Raw genomic sequence first — 21,541 nt, 5'->3', positions numbered from 1 at the left:
ACCAGTCAACATGAAAACAACAGAAATAAAATGTGTGAATAGAATACTGTCAAAGTTATTTTATTAGACGCATCTGCATTATAAATTGTGCCCTTCTTTGATTGAATAGCACAGGATGAAATCCTTTATAAAAAACTGAAAATGGAAAACATATGCATAATAAGTCACACTACTTTTTCAGCACAGCTGTCACACACTACCGGCCACCATTGACATTGACTCTGTTCATCAAAAGTTTAGTAGTCAGACTACGATCACCATTTCTGGCATTGCTATGGTACTCATACCAAACGGCCCTTATCAGGGCCACCACATCCTCCAAAAGAAAACTACCGTAATCAAGCTCTTCTTTTAATTATGATTTAAAGTTCATTTTTCAATAAAGCCTGGCCCTGGCCTGGGCCCCCCCCCCTACAAAAAATAAAATAAATTGAGAATTTCCATGTTATCAGTGTTACGCCCACTTTAAAAAACATAAAAATTACAAATTGTAAGTCGCACCCCATCTCTGAAGAAATAATTCAAGTTCAAATTTTGCAACATCATAATAAAAGACACGTCTTATACAATGACCTTAATGGTGGTAGTATACTTTTGACATGCAACAAGAGGATGTATGTGTTTTCACTGTACAGCAGTGTATAAGTATTGTAAATCTGTAGCAGGTTCATGCGTAGACCTCAACTTTTCTTGAGGGTCTATGGTTCATGCTAGTATACAAAGGTGAGCCTACAGACATAGACATTTCCTATCGTGAGCTACACTGCCAATTTTGGAGTATTTTGTAAGTCTTGGACTGTCATGTGTTGGTATAAGGAACCAACCATTTTCAGCTTTTTAGCCTATAATTCGTGTCATACAATAAGCATTTCATTGGTTTGGTATTATTTTGTACATCGAGGATTATTCCTGGTATCATTCTATCCTGGTATGAGTATATTGCAGAGTAATTTACATCATCATAACATGATATTCTTGGAGTCAACAAGCTGATCAAGGCTCCCGCACACCGAGATGATGCGCGGTAAATGTTGCCCTAAGCAAGATTGTCTCTACTCAGACAGATCCTGATTTCCTGCAGAGAGATTCAGGTTTCCTGTTTATCGGGGAATTTTATGAAGCTGGTTTTAGCAAAGGAAGCACATCTTCAGTAAGAATGAGATTGAAATACTTGACGTATATTAGGTTAGTTTTGGATGGCCATGAAGAACAGCCGTTTTTTTTAAATAAGCACTGAGTACTTTATGAATTTCTTTGAATGTGAACAAAGTTACCACCACAGCTAAAAAAAATTGTGAAGAATTTTCAAAAATTAGACTTAGTCAGTAGTGGCACATTTTACAAAACAGTGATTCAAAGTACTAAAATTTGTGCCAACAGAATCAAAAATTTTCCATATATTGATTTTTTGACCTTTTCACCCTCATTTTTGTCTGTCAAAATCCAACTACACCATGGAAAACAATAAGCTTGGATTAAACCATGATGGTAAAAGGGATTAGAGTGTGACCATTACTTGGATGTGAAAGAACACAGAAAACATCCTGAATGATATGAAATTTCATGTTCAAAAGTTTTGGAGATTTCCAGTACCAGCGGCAGCCTACATATTAAATTCATTGGCATCACAATTCATAGGAGCTTGGAAGGGATCTGTCTCAGTTTTATTTCGTTACGTCTGCAGTATTCATTATGTTTTCTCTTTGCAAAATTTGCAGCCATTAATTTCTGGCAAAATGCGTCAAATCAATGAATCTTGCAGAAAGGTGAATTTGACATATTAGAGCTGGCACTCTGACAGTAGTTATGGTGGTTTAGTTTCAGAATATTACTGTACTAATATTATGCAAATAATATGTGATAGTATTCCAAATGTTGACTTGCTACCATTGTTTCATCGTCCGCTCGCAGGGCTCGTTAGCCAGACAGGAGTCTTCCACTAACTACATCCAGCTGCCAAACAGCAGGCCTTGGCAAGCGAAGATGCCATTGTTTTGAATTGATTGCCATTGGTTGCAATTTTTTTTGGCCTGTCATGGAAGGTGTGGCATACCAGCAGCATTTGCAAGCTGTTCTGGGTAGTACCATCACTTACCATGTTTTTGCTTCAAGACATCCCTCAGATTGTTATGTTCTTTTTTACATCTGACACCTGTTAATTTTGTATCATTGGATTATAATATCATACATCCTATTGGCTGTCTTAGACAATATTGCTCTTATCATGGAAAAAAAGATAATTTTCTCTCAGATTTTCCTTAAATAATTCACATCACTTTGGTACTGTAAAGTTTGTCTCCTTGTGAATGTTTTTACATTTAGTTTTGCAGCAATCAAAGCTTGCAAAAGTGGAAAACCTTCCAATCAAACTTTTATTCTGTTTAAATATCAACACATAGTTTCAAGATCCTCATCTTTTTACTCTAAACTTTATCTATTCAACACTGATCTCTTCAGAAGTGATTTCTCAGCAATGCTTGCCTCCCATCCCAATGTATCATAAAGTGCACCAGGACAATTTGATCATTGTGATTGACAATAAATTACCATCCTACAATTTTAAGGAAATGAGTAATATTTTGTCTGTAACAGTCAAACAACCTTACCACTAAAAGCAGCACACAAACCTTGTGCATTAGTGGGCATAAAATGAAGGAAGGTCAAAAAACTGTGATTGTTGGGTCATCAGGTGTCTAAAATGGCTAGGGTTGGGTCATGGGCTAGGGTAAGGCTAACCAGAGTTTTGTAATGCTCGTAAATTGTACCGTCTATATATAGTCTCCTTTAAGTTCAGGGTCATTAACTTAGAATCAATTTTCCCCTTGTCACCGATAAACTGATTTAGTCCTGTACTTTGACCAGGGATCTCTTTTTGTCATAAGTCAAACTGTACTTGATGTATTATCAACTACACCTCAAACAACCTCCACTAGACAGATGGTAAAATGTAGAGAAGGACACAGTACTTAAGATATCCCATGATTCATTATGATTTGTACCATTGGAGATTCCTTGGGGAAGTCTACCATGTCTCCTTTGTGTAGACAACATACTTTTAAACACACCTCTTGTCAATTCCAATTTTAAATGATTTGGAAAATTATACATGATTGAAAGAGGAGATAGCATTTTTGTAAAATTTTCCACTGATTGTGTCTTCAGCCATACAGAATAATGTGATGGAAAGCAGGGAGACTAGTTACAGTGTGTTATGAAACAAAAGGATATTGATTTTTTCCAAATAGAAAGGACGAAAGAAATTTACGTGCTGACTTAATTTTCTCAGAGAATGACCCCTACAGTTTGTCATAACTTGCTTTTCAAAAGTATGGCATTTGTAGTACCTGCAAAATGTGACTTGAACATTTATTTAACGTCATTTTGAAATTATTGCTAAAATATCTAAACGTATTTTTACTGAATATTATTACTTAATGTGCTTTTTTGTATGCTTTTCATTACTGCTTATACGCAAAACACAAAAAGTTTCAAGAAAAGCAACCTTCATTGGCACAAATCAAACAGAATTATGGGTAATTTATTGTGGTGTGCAGGATCTGTATGTTTCTCCTCTTTTATCCCATGTTGTGTCCCCTTGCTTTTTTCCTTGCTTCACCAATTTATTCACTGAACAAGGTCATGGAGAATCAGGAATATTATACTTGAATTTGAAATCATACATCAGCAAAAATATTCCTAATTTCATATCAATATTTTGAAACGGAGTGCTTGATCATGATTTTTGGCTTTTTATCACAAATGTTAATTGGTTGATATAAGTGAAAGTCCTATATAACACATGTAAAAAGTAAATTCTTATAAAACAGGTACACTGACTTACTAAGATTTTTTCCTGAAGATTTTTACTGAAATCTTCCTCTGCCTATGATCACCACACTGAAGCAATGCTTTGTCCAATATCTGCACTAATAGAAGATAGGAAATTCAAGGGTCCTTCACACAGATGTGAATTTTCAAAAGAAATTCTGTTCCATAATTCATTTCCAAAAGTTCCTGTTGTGCTTGAAAGGGAATGATGTGAAACCTGCCATTATTTTTTAATGTATAAAAGAACAGTTGAAACTTTCAATGCTGGCTTGAAACAGAAAAACAGTGAAGGAGAAAGGACTGTATAGCTTGTGATGAATAGAAATGTAATATTGATTTACCAGCTGACTCTACAGTGGCTTAACTGTTCATGTCTGGATGGGAATTCCATGACTCGACGACTCTAATCACATGGAAGTAGAAAACGTACAAAAGGTAAATCTTGCTTAACCTGATTATTGAAACAGCAAGATCCCTATTTTTTTGTGAGTAAAGTCTGGAGCCAGTCAAATCCTTGGAGCCAGGCCCAGATCAGTGAACAGATCAAATCAATTATTTTCCAACACCTCAGAAAACAAGTGACGATGGGTCCAGATTAAAAAGCGGACACTTGACCTTTCTGTAAGAATAGGTCGTTTCTGTTAGGTGGCAAGATATCTACTTGATATTCCAAACCGAGTGATGTTATTAACATATGCGTAGCATGTATTTCCATGCAGATGACAGTTGTTGAAATAACCTGACTACTACGTCTGCTGGTCAGATCTTAGAGGAGTAGTCCAAATGTTAAATTAACATGGATTTGTGAAAGATATGCTTGACCTTGTATTCTTTGCATGAAATCATGGCAGTCCACTTCACACATTTGTAACGTTTCTTGATGATTGTTTGCAATACATGTATTGATAACTGTGTCATGCAAGCTTATCTTAATGGAGCAATATTTCAACTGATCAAGTTCATGTATTGGTTAATCAGTTGATTAATCCATCGACAAATTTTCTGGTTAATCCCTTGATTCATGGAATTGTAGATAGTCCATTAGATCAGTCCAATAGATTGTTCAATGAAATTACTGATCAATCAACAAATTTATTGATCAGTCAGCTAATTAAATCATTAATCAATCAATCAATCAATCAATCAATCAATCGATAGTATGCTAGGATGTGCAACCTGTCTTTTCACTCTGACATCTTTGCACTTATGCTTGTCTGCAGTTTGCATTTTGTCAGCCATTGGTCAATGCCTTCCACAGTGTCATTTTGATTCAAGTTGTTTGCATATAAATGATAATCATGTGATTTTGCATAATGAATCATTCTAATGATTCCAGTGTTTCAATAATGATCATTCACATTGGTCAAGATGCTGTGTCACAATGAAAAAAAAAACATTTGTTATAATGAGATGAGAAAGTATGAACCTTTGTCTAATTTGATGTCGTCTTTACAGCTAGAAAATCAACTTTCCTGCATGTTCTGAGCAGACTGTATTTAATTTATTCTAGTGGCATGGCCAGTCACACCAGCGTAGTGATTGCATTGCTATAGAATCAGCGATACAATAGAAAGAGATTACACATGTGACTCAAACAGCTCTGTGATTTCAGCACCTTGGAGTGGCTTACCCCCCTCAGGGGATCAAAGAACACTATCAATGGTTTATTGTGTGAGGTGGTGTTACAAAGTTCATTATTCCATTGTGTGGGTTTCATGGTTGAGAAGATCTGCATAATGTCTCCACAAACATAATAAGCAGTCGTGTAAATAAGGAGAAAATCTATATTGGTTTTGTGTTATTGAGAGTGACTTTAGCGAGTTGATTGCTTTGATTGTGTCTATTCTGCCCTCTATTTGTCATTCTACATTACATCTACTGTAAATGAATTTAGGATTGAATTAGTGTCACACATGCACTGGGATTCGTCCCTTTGACAAAAGCCATGTCAGTTCTCATCCTTGGAAGATAAATATTGAACTTAAAATAGTGTGAGACTGTAATTCGTAAATGCCAGATGTGAAATTTATGTTCCAGTCGGCAAGGACTACAAAAAATGACAAATAAAAGTGAAAGTAGAAAGAATAAATGGTGCATCATGAATAAACCAGGTCAATCCCAGCATGCATCGGGTTCAAAGCTAATTTGCATAGACCACACTGGTTACCTCCAGGTGTGTGCTTGTTGCATTCCAGTATCAAGCAGATTTCTTTGAATACCCTTCTTATTAGCATCTCTTTGATAGTTTGAAAGTACACGGCAGTCTTGTCTGAACTCTTTGATAATTTGAAAGTGGATATTCCGTTTTGTCTACATCTCTTTGATAGTTGGAAAGTGGTTTGTGTTTCTAATGAAGTATGGTTGCAACAGTCTTTCATTTACACCATCAACAACCCTTGCATATGATTTGCCATGAAACATGGCTGCAATTTTCTTTGTCTTACAATCTCAAGTAGCCATGCACCCTTACTGTGTAAACTTTGTATAACTTTGCTGTCATTATCCAACATCAAAATGTAAGTGTAGACTATACTGTATTGGTAAATTAATGAGAACCAATTATAATAAATAATTATAATAATTTGAATGTTAATATGAAAATAAATATAATAATAGTCATGAAAATATCAAATAACTTCCTCTACATACTGCACACGCAGAGTACAGTGATAGTGTGTGTTATTCTACTGGTAGATAGTTATAAAATATCAACTTGAGTTCACCACATTGTCAAGTGCTTACAATGTCAATATTACTTTAAATCCACGATATTGAACTTCAACATGTTTATTGTAAACCAAAAGGTTTTCAATAAGCTACAGTCAAAAAAAGGCGAGGACATATTTTAAAGAAGGAGCTTTTAGAACATGATGGAATGATGGAAAATATATTTAGATTATGCTATGATGAAAATTAATTGTAGAATTACTAGCATTGAATTCAAAGTACACGGTGGTAGTAATACTGCGAATCGCTGACTGTGAAATGTCTCCACAGAGAATGAAAACGGACAAATTTGTCACTACCTGCTGCGTTGAGTCAGACAAGAAAGATAGCCCTAGCAAAAAAACAAATTGACTTTTTTGTCTTGTAGAGGTTGTAACTTGGACCCTATTTCACAGAACCAAATACCAAGTAGGCATGGAAGTGTTGTCACTGTGCAGTATATACCACACGTCTTCTCAGTCAAAATGAAAATGAATGGTCAGTCTGATAAACCATGATCTGATAAAACCCACATAGACTTCTTAAGCCTTAACAGTCCAGATTTCTTTCCAGTGTAATGATCTGCTTTGCAGATTATCATAACTCACTGTGTCTTAAAACATTACATCAAGACCGACTTTAGCCTGGAGAGATTTATCTGTGATTAGTATGGGTAGTATCCATAACTCATGGTTGATGACACAGACGCTATGTCATTCAGAATCTGCTGCTATTGAAACCTTCGTTCCAAAACTCTACATGTCATATTGGGTTGATGCACTCAATCTGTCAGGTTACAGACTTCTAAATGCAATTCTGATGTTTTCATCTGAAACCAGACAAATGATGATTTGATGTTGTCATTAGCGTCTCCTCAGAGATTGCTTTGCAGTCATTTTTCATCCTGTCAAATTTCACTTCACATCATGCCAGTGATTATGTACATGTCATAAATGTCTTGGATTTGTATCGTTCATGTACAGTTCTGCTTCTTAAAGTGACATTTTCTCAATCATATGCATTCATGAAATTAAAGAATGACTTAGTTACAAGATGAAAATCATTTGCAACTAGTACCTTGTTTAGAAAGCTCAGAAATACGTTGAATGATAACTAGATTGTGAAATTATTATCCAAAAATTCTTTTATTTTCTCACAGCTTACTTTGCAGCCTAATCATGCCAAAGACCAACCCTATTGTCTTTTTTTTTCTGAGTGACTATACACAGTGAATCTACAGTTGAGAAACATTCGCATATTGATGAAATCCATGAACTTCTGTCAGTATCAGTCCAATGTAGCCTAAGGTAGGGTGACAGGGTCAAAGCTAAAAAAACACTGACAAATCCTTCACAATCTCACTCTAGTTTGTATCACACCTCCCCAGACTTAAACTACGGTACTTTGATTCTTATCGGTAATGCTCAAATAAACTAAAGGTTTATCCCAAAGGTTTACAGCAGAAAATTCAGGACAACAGTGCAATATGTCACATAGGACTAGAGATAGTCAGATGTGTTATCTGATAGTAATCAAATTTTGTGATATTCTTTGCAAAAAATTTCTCAACCATTAAAATGGAAGAATTTGGAACTTTGCTTTGAATGACAGTTTCAAAGGACAAAGGTTACATGCTGAAGCTAAGGTCACATGATAGATTTATATCTATTGATTGGCCAGTAATGATTATATTAGATCAGAGTGTGTCTGACCAATTACAGAGTCTCATTGTATACAGTAATTAAAGTATTTTAACAGTTCAAAGGACAATCTATCATCTAATTTAAAGGAGTTTTCACTTTCCTTGATTTTTAAAAATTAGTACTTAGGTGACCCGGAATGTTTGTCCATGGACAAACATTCCAGGGTTATCTCAGTACTAATTTTTAATCAGCACTAATTTCAAATCAGTATTGGATGTGGGTAATGTGGGTTTGTCAGAAGGATTTTGTGTTGTAGATGTGGAATTTGTAATAATCTTCTTTAGTCTGGTTATGTGCCAGTGTAGAGATATGCCTGATTGACGGGATAAATATCAACGAAGAGAAAAATTGAAAGTGAAGATTTACAAAGGGAAATTGAAAGAATCAGTAAATTCAAGACAGAGATTCCACATGAAGCCAATCCAATAATATCTACAGTCGTTTGGTGATTTTGATCATCGCCACAAGCGATCAAAAGTGAATTGTCAGAGAAACTTTGGTTTATCCGACTTTGGATGCACAGTAGCTTGTCCACTTGATGTTTAGTTCTTATGACAGGCCGTCTGAAGGTGAGAGCAATGATGGTGCCAGCCAGACTGCCTAACAGTCTCCCGTGACAACAATCTTAGCCAACGATCTCCACTCCCTTATGATTGCACTAACACTTTCTAATTCCATCTTCAAGGTATGTGATATTTTAACAGCTGCATTGAAGGGCTTTCTTCCAACTACTTCGGCCTCCTTACTGACGTAAACTGTAGAGTAGCAAGCACATACGTGTGAACAAAAGTTTAGTTCAACAAATTAGCACATCAGAAATATCAATTGGAGTTCAATTTTCTCTCCATGGGTCTTTGTCAGTTGATATGTTGTGTGTCAATTCCTCAGTGATTTTCATTTTGCACTTATTGTTCTCTTTTTGTAGGATTCTCACATTTGAATGACAATGTCCAGGTTGTTCATATAGGCAGTTGCTGTTTCTACATTGACCCATACGCGCATAGCAACAGCGTGGCCAGTGTTCTTATTTATCTCAGGGTTCTCAGCATATGTAAATTTTCTCATCTCTACTTGCTACCACTCCTTATCAATCCTGTAGATACTGCTTTGACTCATTTGAATACAAGAGGTAATCAGTTTATATTCCTGAATTTTCCTCAGAAACTGCTGCTTGTCTTACATCACTGAATAACAGCTGTATTTTAGATATGCTGTGGATTAGACATCATCGATTTCTGGTGAATAGATGAACATTCGTACCAAAACAAAGCAAATTTTTCTCTTCTTGTCGGACAAGATGTGATGAAAAAATCAGCTGTCTTTCAACCAATTTTCAAAAAACCAGGTTTTTGTAAACAATTCTAATGAAACAATAATGATTCCATCTTGTATGTCTGTATCTTACAATGATGTCAACACATCGTTACAACCATATTATGTCAGATTCAATTCCAGAATAGATCTGGCACCAACTAAAGAAACACAATTATGGTTCATACTGATTTGGCTATGTTTTAAAAGACATTGAGGTAATTTTCAGACATGTCATTTCTTGTAAAATGGCTGCAAATATTCACCGCGGGAATTTATTGACTTCAATTTCAACTCTGTGTGTTGTCCATAAACATGCCGTAACCAAGCCAATCAGACCCTGCACGGTAAATCCCTGTACATACATGTAGATCTAATCACACCATTGAAAACAATAGGATGGTAGAGTGTCTTTGTAGTGAATCTGGATCTGGATCAATACCAATTCAGTTTTTTCCACCATTAATGTCAAGTGTGTTGATTACTTTTGTTCTAGTATACAAATGAAATGATGATGATTCATAATAAATATGAATATTCATAAAACGCTCATCATACTCTTTGTCTTTTCATTGCTATATTGCTATGAGATTTTGACGACTGCAGAATTCTTTTGCTTAAAGCTTAAAGATTATCTCAATGCATGCTGTAATATCATTAAGGTCTTTTGGTCAATAAAAATGGTCAATTTTATGTCTTTTCTTATAATTTGTAATTGTATGACGAAACTATGTAGTCATGGTAAGCATCACACTTTTGGTCAACAGTTTACAAACAGAACTAGGCCAAACAAATACTATCATGTTAAAACCGTAACTGTATGATTACAAATGTCAGTTTACTCACAGTGAACTATGCAGGGTAGTTCAAATTCAGAGGTGCCAGTCAATTTTGAATTTTCAGTTCAGATATCCATTATTATGAAGAGGAATAATCATAAGCAACACCATCAGTAAGCGTTCTCTGATTGGTCCAGCCAGATGCATCGCTTTCTTTCATTAGTACCACAGTCAACATGGTATGGCTTATCAAATAGATGATTATATTCACCATCATTATCCATTATCATTTCCTGTCAAGTTTCCCACATTGTCTGTGGATCGCTTGCAAGTTGTCACAAAGTTATCAATCTTTGTTGTATTTGAGATAAATCTTACCAGAAACATCAAATCAGATAACTCTTACAATTTTGTTAATTGGTTTCAAAGGATGATTGCTGCAACTTCCCACAGTTTTGGTTTAAAAATCTCCTCAATTGAAACTGTACTCTCATACAGTGTGGGTTAATAGTATCAGATTGTTTCAATTAATTTTATATTTTTGTGTTGAATATCTCATCAGAATTGTATCTGCTGCTTGGTCACATATTCTGAGTTCATTACCTGATTCCATTGAGTCAATGAACAATTGATAGTGAAAAGGCTTTTTTGTCATTGGTTTATCAGGAACAAATGAATTAGTGACCAATTTTGATTTGATAATGGTAGAATGGGCTTACATACAACTTTGATAAGGTTTGATAAGCAATTTGTAAAACGTAGTAATTTTCTTCCATTTTGGACTACAAAGATAGAGGTTCATTGTCCCACTGTCAAAGCTCAGCTAGCTAAAATAATTATTAAATTTAATTTAATATGGCTGCCATTGAGGAATATTATACTAGGCATATATGTTTTAGCAATTGATATAAATGTTTATGTTAACAGTGCAAGTTAAAAGTTTACATCGTGATTTTAAAGTTGCTCTCTATTCCTTAAAAGATTCATAAATGACTATTACAGTGCATAAATAGCTTACTTTTTATACGTTATAATTTTTTTATTGCAAGAGGTGTGGTACATATAAGTTTGCTCAATAGTTCCAAGTATCAATGTTAACTACTTTGCATGAGTACAATGGCTTCTGTGTGAGTACACAGATTTTAGTTTCCTTCAAACGTTCTCACCACTCTACCGAAAATACAATAACGACGCAACCTAAACTTTACACTGGTACTCACATGTAACTTCTTTGTGTACCATTGCAGACCAATTTTTAAGATTAATTTGTTAACTTACCTTACACTTCTAAAAGCACAAATTTAAAATCGAAAATATCCTCTTCTTTTTGAAATTTTTGATCAAACAAAACTTGTACTGAAACTTTCTAGTAAGCTGTGACAATTCCAATCTACCTTTTTCAATTTTAAGACTTATTCACAGTAAATTTATAAATTAGAAAAACTGTGCTGATTGACTTTCATGAATGCTTTTGTAACAGAAAATAAAATAGAAACCTCATTAATCAAAATATTTTGGACTTAGAAAACAGATTTTAAAAAAGTGGATTCCACACTGTTGACATTTAATGAATTATGCAAAAATTTAAATGTCAGTTTACCCTCTAGTTGTAGCTACAGCAAACATTGAGAAGTACCTGTCCCCTATCACACAAAAAGCTTGTCAATAATTAAATTGCCATTTTAATATCATTATGTGTTTTTTGCACAGAATTAGATGTCATAATTCACTGTACAGTAACAGTTCCAATAATGAACTAATCTTAAATCATACTGCATTACAGTCTCCTCTGCTTGCTCTGGATCATATCGCAATATCCGGAAACATTACATGTTCCGTTGGATTACAGCAGATGCCAATTACCGTCCTATAATACCTTTTCATAAGTTCTTAAATTTTCACTCTCAGAAGCCATTAGGTTGCAGAAAATCATTTCTGGACAAGCAGCAAATATTTGTGAAAAATATTTACGAATTTCCGTCCGCTTCTAATGGGAGTACTTTTGTGTAATTGAATCTACTGATTACTAGAAACGTAGTAGTTTGTTTGTCTTTTGATATGAAAAGCATTTTACATTCAAAAGAAAATTTTTAGGAAAGTGAACAAGAGATTTACAGCTGTAATTGAAGCAAATATTTGTGAAAAATCTTTCCCATGGCTTTATTAATTTGTCAGTGAGATATTTGCAGGAAACCTGAAATGGCTGTACAAATTCTTTTCTGCATGTAACTGTACATACTGTCAGAGTTATACCTCAAGCAAAGTGCCTCAGAGCTGCAGATCAAATTTCAATATTTATTATCATTTGCTGAAATTTTAGAGGTATTAATAATGAAAGGGTAGACACTATAATGGAATACTTGCCTACATTAAAGTGAAAATCCATTAGTAAAACATATAGCCTTCTTCCAAATCTGAACGTCAAATCTTCCTTGGCCTTTGACTCACGTTTGTGGTTGTAATATTTTTTCAATAATTTGTCAGGCTGATGGATTGGAAAGACAAAACCTTACAAAAGTTTCAATGACCTTTTTCGTTGTGACCACATATTCCGTTCCTATGTTCAAATATAAGTAATGGAAAGTTGTTTGTGAAAATAAATATGAAAAAAAAGCAAGCAGCTATCAGGCATCTTGACGATACTGATCTGTCATGTCTAAGTCCCTTCGGTGATTATTAAAAAACTTGGCATGGTAATCTCTTATAGAAATCTATCAGTCTCTCAGAAACATGATATTTCACCAAAATTTAGATTAATATCAGTTTCCTGTAGGATTAGGTGCATGCCTCATTCCTGCAGTGAGTACAGAAAAATATGCAAATTAAATTTGGTAGATTCTTCCAAATATGGCTTCAAACTTTCCAATTTGTGGTAATGTATCTACAGAAAGTGTGTTGATGACAGAAATTCTGCATTTGCGTCTACCCATACCATTGCAATGAACTGCAGAGTTATTTTTAAATATAAAATGAATGTGTAAACTCACATTTTGTAGCTTTTGGCCACAGCCTTTGTATGTACAGGAACACATGATGAACCTTACAAATATCATGTTGAATTTCAACTTAAGGTAGTTCACACCTTAAAAATGAAAGACTTGAACTTTTGCTGAAACTTTCCTTGGGCAAGGCTTTAACCATTCTCTTTTGAAATCAAGGATAAAAATCACCCTGCAAACTTTGGTACTGAAGAAGCTAATTATACGAATTACCCAATGTTTACCGATATTACCCAAATACCCAATGTTACCAATGTTTATCGATATTTGAAAATCAAAATGGTGGCCATCCGTGTATTTTCTCAATGGGTAAAATAAAATTCCTGATTTTCACAAACTAAGCCAGTGAAAATGATTTACTCCATAAACTTCAAAATGAGCCTTTGTTAGTGGTAGGCCAAAAGAATACATTGTGAAAAGTAAGTCTGAATATCTATCCCCGAGCCACATACTGCCTTGATTAGAATAGGCAGATGAATGGAAATATTTATATACATTGTAACATACTTGAACTTTTATTTAATTTGTATCGATTACTGCACATTTCAAGGTTGTTTACAGTATGCAGTAAAGGGCTGTTGAATACAAAAAGCACATTACAGGGTTTGTTTTGCTACTATGTTACTACCGTACAGTAGCTACTGTTACTCACTAAAGACATCACAAGTCAGTTCAGAATGTATCTGGGAGTGTGATTGTCTGTGAAATGTCATCCCTATGTCTGAATTTGTAAACGCTATTCCTCTTTATACAGATATGTACTAGGCAGCATTTCCAAAATATGTTTGTTTAACATTTCTAAATCTCAAATGGTGACGCATACAGACAGTGAAAACATTTCATCAAGATCACACACTAATCCACACAGTCTATGAAAAATATTCACAATTTTCTGGAAGACAATGAAGTGTTAAAGTTTGGTCCAAAGCATGTTTTTTCATCGCCAGGAATTTAGGTTTTCTCTCTGAGGTGTTGCTCTAGCCTGGTTCCAAAGAAATGTAGGTCAAACTCAGCGGCATTTACTTGAAAATGAATTCTGTTGACTTTTCTACTGATGGTAATTGGGCAATTTGAGGATTGTGCTCATATAGGTAATATTATTTTGTATAAAGTGCCTTCCAAGCTATGCTAAACCAAATCATTTATAAAAGGTCTTTTTTCTTATACTTTTTGCAATTTTGAAGCTTAGTTCAGATTGTATTGCAGTATTTATATCATTTATTCCTCTGCGGTGTCTTCTGTCATTGATTCTATTGTGCTGGGTTTATACAGAGAACACTATAACCATTGGTAATACTCTTTGAAAAGTTAACCGTGTTCCATCACCTCATCAATGTTGAATTAGCATGTATTGACAGTACACTCACTCTGTAAATCAGAAGAAATGATAGATATGATATGAGTTTTTGAAGTTCTGCAATTTGTAAACAGAAAATTTTACATTGGTATAAATTGTGCAAAGGTTGATCAAAGAGGAATAAATGCTTATTTTGTTCAATACAGAAATACCCTCACAAGATTGGTGTTCATTTGAGTTCTCTGACAGCTTAATCAAATAAAATCACAATTTCCCAAGTTGACCAAAAAAGAAACTCATCTAGGATTAGTTTTCACGGAAAGCATTTCTGTCAAACTGCAGGAATTATCACCAAAATGCACATTATACAGAATAATTATTCTGGTTCTTTGATGTGCGTTACTGTGAATTTATCTTTAAAAAGAGACTTAAAGATCATTGTTGCTGACATTGACTGCAGTCATTGGACACATTAACTAGTGATAGTGATATTATTTTCTGTTTGCGCAAGACTCTGTTAGTAAATTCGTAATTGCTTTTTGATATAACGATGAAAATCCAAAAATTCTGCATCAATATACCAGCATACTGTGATGCTATAATATAATGCTGTTCATAGGTACAAACAGGATTTTCTGCCAGACTACAGGATAAACTTATTCAGAAAGTTGTCATTATTGTCAGTCAAGCCACAACTGAATGTTTAATTATTCCAGCCATCTGCATATTATCATTGCAAAGGAGAAATTCTCAAGAGCCTAGGGAGGCCATAATCTGGTCCGGGTGTTGAGAATTCTTGGCTGTGTATTGGGAAAACCTGATAAATTGTATGTGTGATATCTCTGTCAGTAACACAATGGTTGAACCCGTTCACCCCTAATTCTCAATATAGATAAGTCCAACAATACCATAGATAGTAATGCAAATAGATCAGTCTCTCACATGGAAATTGTTAATGTCAGATTTCACATGTCAGTCGTAGAAGAATTTTGTATTTCTTTCTTAAGAATCTTCCCTGAGTTGCCGCATATTGACGCTGTGAAATATGATCAGAATGATAAAAATGCTTGATTGATCACATGTTTTATAGAATAGATTAGGTAATCATAGACTAGTCTGGTGTTTAATAAGTACATCGATAATTATTAAGCTTGTACAGTATCCTGGCATTTTCAAATTATTCAGAGAGACATTGCAGACAGGACGGTGAGATAAGATAATTCTGAGTTGATATGAGTTCTTCCTTGTCATAAAATGCAGATCATCAATCAATGCACAGATTATCTGTAACACCTTTTATAAACCCTTAGAAGCTTAGAAAATTTCCTGCAAAGAAGACAGATTTTGAAACCTACAGCTCTCTCAACTGGTTTGATGATTTTCAGACAATTACCACATATAGACAAGAAGTTTTTGAACAATTTGAACAATTTATGAAGATATACATATTTTTAAATGTTTATAGAAAACAAATTTATGTCTCAGACATTGAGTGCAAGAAAAAGTAGAGTAATTTAATGAATTTGTCATGAGGCACAGCGTCTACACTCACCACAAAGTCCAAAAGTTACAGCTGTCAGTTGTGTTTTAGTCACAGCGGTCAAAGAATTCCTACCTATGAAAGTCCTCTCTACATCACAGTAAACATTTGGTGGTGAAATAGTTAAGCAAGATGGTAGTACGGTAATTTGTATCATTTGTCAAGCATACTGTCCAGCCCAATAAGAAATGGATGAGTTACTGTATTGGATAAGCTTCAATCTCAAATTCACATCAATGAAATGATACAAGTAAATTAATCCATTACTGATACAGGGTAACACGTACGACCAATGGCAAGACAAACGTCACTACAGGGTTGGAAATGCAAACATGAAACCCTCAGGCTGGATATGTCATGTTGGCAAAGAAAGATGTGAAACAATATTTTGGTAGAAATGCTAATTGGAAATCCAGGAAAGGGATAGATGAACACCTACACATGTAACATCCTGTATGGCTTCATTTTATCCTAGTTTGTAAATGTTAAAGTTCATTTGGTAGGCTTCGGTTAAATTTCATGATTAAATACCTTTAGCAATTGCACTGTTGCATTATTTTGATCTGAACTCTGTGCTATTTATAATCGCCGCTGAATTTATCCATGAAATTTTTAAAATGTAATGAATAATATTTAAAAAAAATTTTAATGAATTTCCAAGGCACTTGTTGATCACCATAGAAAGGCACTGACATTCAATAATAATGTCATATCTTCCAGAAAATGAAACAATTCAGACAAAGGTGATAATCATCGAAAAGCCAACTGTAGGATATACAGTACAACAAAACGCAATTTAAAACAAGTCATCATGTCATTAACAGATATGTGGTGCCATGTACCTAGGTGACTTGCACTATCAAAGGTAACTTCTGATTTGCTGGGTACAATCATCTCAGTAAATTATGCTGCACATGTTTTAACTTTTTTATCACACAGCACTTGATTTACAGATTTCTTTCCTAAGTGCCGTAGGAAAAGAAGATATTTGGATCTCAGGATGATTTAAATTCATGGATGAATCAGAAAAAATTATAATCTGGTTTTGAAAATTGAGTTGTTGTTACAGGCCAAATGGAGGCCGTTGGACTTTTCCAGTTTTCACATGCAAATCAGATATACCTATATTGATGCAGTCAAAAGGAAGAGTTTCAATATGCAAATGACAAAACATTGTAGCAATCTTTTGTTGTTAATTGTGACACGACTTTATAGTTACAACTGTGCATATACATCGATAGACATTTGAAAAAAAAAGTTGTTTTTTGATTTTACAGAAATTTATCCGAGAGAGATGCACAATTTCAACGTACCATGTACAAGATTGCAAGGTGTTCACAATTTGATCTCTCTGGGTAGTTGGCAGAAATTGTATCACTTTAATGGATATGAACACTTTTGATGGAAAAATAGCTTGCAAAAAGTTATAAAAGACTGGTGACTTTGCCTGGTATCCAGTTAAAAATGAACGCTATGATAGCAGGCCTCAGTACCAAATGTCCTTTGCTAATTAATTCATGAGAAGGCTATGAAAGTTTTGTTGTATATCAGTGCTGTAAAAACAGTCCAGCTGTTTGCATAGCACAAGACTTACAGATACTTGGGGAACTACAAATGCACCACTTGTAACCTTTATTCATAAGCATTCATACATTCTGGGGATTTTACTGAAATTTGAATGTTGATGCGGTAATACCTGCGGGGCTTGTCACCATGAACAAATATTAAAACAAAGCATACCACCTGATCTCTTTCAATATTAGTAAAAACACAGCAATGCTCCATCATACTCTCATTACACAATTTACATAAATATTCATACGGCTTCTGTGCAGGTGAAACCCTTCTCAAATTTCTCACATCAAATATAAATGGTAATTCTGTTGTTCTAGTCACACCCACCATTATCCTTGAGGGATGCATTCAATATAAGAGACCTTGCCAGTTGTTCCGGAGTCCATGTGGCCCTCCGGATAAAGATCATGGTTGTGTAATTTGCATACTGGTGGATGCATTTTGTCAAAACTTACAGACTTGGTTATTATCTCAATGGTGTTGATCTTGCCCCCCCCCCCCTAAATCTTGAAACAGGCATAATATATTTCAAAAATGTTTCATTATTATCAATGATAACAAAAAAAGGTATTGTTAAAGAGCTGATCATATTGGCAGCTGACGCTATGGGTCAATGCTTGCTTAATTTGTGAGTGTATGTTTTGAATGGTTCACATGAAAATCTTCGGTCCTATTACTGCATTTGAAAGGTAATACTTCAACCTTATATTTTGTTAACAGGTGTCTGTGATGTCATTTAAAACAAGATGTTATGTGTTTAAAGTACTCTGATAAGATGACAAGCCAGTATTGCCTCTCCGTCACTACACTTTTGCCTGGAGTATCCCTTCAAACAGAGTTGTCAGGCAGATAGGCAAGAAATAAGATTAAAGGGCCAATATCTGTAAGTTTTGTCGCTGTGATATCACAGCGGTACTTGTGGCGTACCGGTATATCGATCGCGCTCGGGTCATTGGGGTCACCGCCACAGTCGCTGCGAGCCAACGCATAGGCTTCGTTTGCAGTTTACTACGAGACCGATCAGTGTCGTAGATTTAGCTTGCAAAATAATGAACTATATTAGCCTTTGAATAAATAAACTTGTATCATCTTTATCATTGACTATCTGAGACTCATTCTGTACGCCTGCTAACTTTCTTGAATATAAGAACACGTATTTTCGACCATTTTCCCTTGAGCCGTCGACGGTTTCTACGATGTTTGCTCGATCGCGCGTACAACACACTGAATACGTAGGAGGTCAAAAGTTCAAATTCAAGCAGGAACCGTCGACGACTCACCAAAAACGGTCCAAAATACATGTTGTCACAGTCGGGCTCGTTAGCAGGAGTAGAAGATGAGTCTCAGATAGTCAGTGATACTGTTGGTATAATTTTATTTATTGTATGCTTTATCTATTTTATTATTTTGCGAGCTAAATCTATGATACCGGTCAGTCTCGTAGTAAACTGCCAATGAAGCCTATGTGTTGGCTCGCAGCGGGACTGTGGTGATGACCCCAATGACCCGATCGCGTTCGATACACGCCACAAGTACCGCTGCGATATCACAGCTATAAGTTTTTGATGATTTTTGTCTCTAGTTTTTAGCTCATAATTGGTGTGTCTATAAATACCAAAAAGAGCGCATATTTTTTATTATAAGTTCTTGTTCTACTCCTCAAAGCATGTTGAAACACCCACTAGTTTGTCAACACAGCATCTACACTTGCAAAGTGCACTTTCATTGCAAATGAATGCATTTGAATTCTGATTTGGAGCAGAATTGAATTCTGATCCAGAGCAGAATACACTTTCAAACAATAACAATTAATGCCGTTCACATGTACAGACTCATTTGATAAGCTGAATACTGTGTATCCCAACATGCTTTGGAAGTTGAACAAGAAAATTTACAGTAAAGAAAAAATGGTGAAAAATTTACCAAGAAAGCTACAGTTACTAGCCCTTTTTAATGGTTATTAATGATAAGCCACTCTTGGGCATCACGGTCTTTGAGATGTGAGTGTCTAATTTAGTGAGACAATACCAGCTTATACCCAATATCTATGATTGTGTAGTTACTGCCCCTTACTAGAAAGCTTCATTCCTTATTCAAGTTGACACATAATCCAACAAACTCAGAAACTGACAAGGAGAGTGAGTATGCAATGTTTGAATAAGGTTGTGTGTCACTGATTAAACACTCTGAAAAACTGATCATTCTTATTGTAATGTTGACAGATCATTTATCAATCATTCACTTGACTAATTTCACTAGTCCCAACTCAGTCGCAGCAAAACTTACACTATGACTGCTCCAGAATGTAACAAGTGTTATTGATGACATTGTGCTGACAAGGAAATTGTTCAAAATGATTCACTAGAAAACACACTTTCCAAATTAAACATTAAGTTTCAACTGTGCTATATTAGTTTGTACAATTTGACATTTGATTCTTCACTCTACAATAACAAGCATTTCAGAAATCTTCTCATAAATGTAATGAATACGGTAAATTTTTGGAATAAATTGCTCACTGTGATTCATGAATTTATTATTTTTGATCATATTATTCAATAAATAGTGTTGATCATTGTGTAATTATTTGCTTTGCATAACTGCAACAACATTTTCTTAAAAAGTAACTGAATTACAACTTGATGTGATTTTAATGAATATCAAACCTATGAGCTGTACAGAGAACAGTGCAACAAGTGATATTTGTCTGACACTTTTTAAATGGCACGTTAATTTGAAGTAGGTAATCACATTGCTTTGGGCTGAAATGATCTGCAAGCTCAGAAGAAAATCACAGAAAATTTAGAAAAGGAGGATTTCTGTTCCTGTTTGTCATTGCTGCTATCAACAGCACACAAGAAAATCTCAAAAAACCAAATGTAGAATATTTTATAACTGTACAAAGCTGTATTGATTATATGTTAATATAGGCAGTCATAATAGGCATTCACTTATAAATCATATCAAACTGTCAATCATTGGTATTGCAATGTCTTGCAATTACACTGAACAGGATATTTTAGAACTGTATCATATAGAAATCCATCTCTTTATAAAAAAAAATAACATTTCCCATGAACATCATGTACATGCGACTTTCAATGCATGGTTATGGAAGGGAGGATTTTCTGCGTGTAAAAATCCAATTTTAATCAGTCCTATCTTTATTCCCAAGACCAATGCTAACATAAAGTCCTGGCGTCCTGCAATCTAGTTTGATGGTCTTTTATACAATCAGACAAGTGGAATGGAAAGTTTACAGGCCAGAGTCAAAACTTGTGGTCCTGCAATTCAGATGACTCTATCTGCTCACCGATGAGCACTGCACCAATGTATCGTCAGCATCGCTAAAAATATCAATTCATCATTCAGTCATCAGTGTAGCTGTATCAATGTAAATCCAGTGGTCATACATTCTGTAACAATGTCAGAATTTGTATCAAGTATGTAACAAATAAGCAGTGCAAACTTGTGGCAAGTTTTGATCTTTTGTCAGGGATATAAACAATACTAATTTACTGCATGGGCTGTGAGATCAGTGCATGGAATCACAAACCCAGTGGCCTGACCCAAGAAATTTGATGGTCCTGCACTTTAGATTACTGAAGAATGCAGATCATACCCTGGTACAACAGTAGCCAAGAAAATATCTTACAAAGTTTTAAGAGCATCCAATGTCAGTATTTTAGTGACACAATTTAACATTAGTTTAATATATTTTGTACATATCATATCTGTTCAGGGGACAATTGAAGGCTTAAAGTCTGTTTACACATGCTGTCAGTTAATTCAAGTCAAAATTA

General features: G+C 34.8%; 1 protein-coding gene across 3 annotated transcripts in view; it reads left to right on the top strand.

Annotated features, from left to right (window-relative positions):
* The window catches only part of LOC139117495 (lysophosphatidic acid phosphatase type 6-like), a 158,180-nt gene that overhangs the window by 121,819 nt on the left and 14,820 nt on the right, over positions 1 to 21,541 (top strand). Inside the window, exon 13 of one of the 3 annotated variants that reach the window (XR_011548545.1) lies at positions 18,459 to 18,621. The exons of 1 other annotated variant lie outside the window; for it this stretch is intronic. The gene's annotated coding sequence lies outside the window, so the exon portion shown is untranslated. Of the gene's footprint in view, positions 1 to 16,883; positions 17,029 to 18,458; positions 18,622 to 21,541 lie in introns of those variants that run through there. One more of the 3 variants, XR_011548547.1, reaches the window with a different exon arrangement.

The sequence above is a fragment of the Ptychodera flava genome, chromosome 18, assembly GCF_041260155.1.
Source record: "Ptychodera flava strain L36383 chromosome 18, AS_Pfla_20210202, whole genome shotgun sequence".
Classification (NCBI taxonomy): domain Eukaryota; kingdom Metazoa; phylum Hemichordata; class Enteropneusta; family Ptychoderidae; genus Ptychodera; species Ptychodera flava.
The sequence above is the reverse complement of the archived record's forward strand: the minus strand, read 5'-3'. Positions and strand labels throughout refer to the sequence as shown.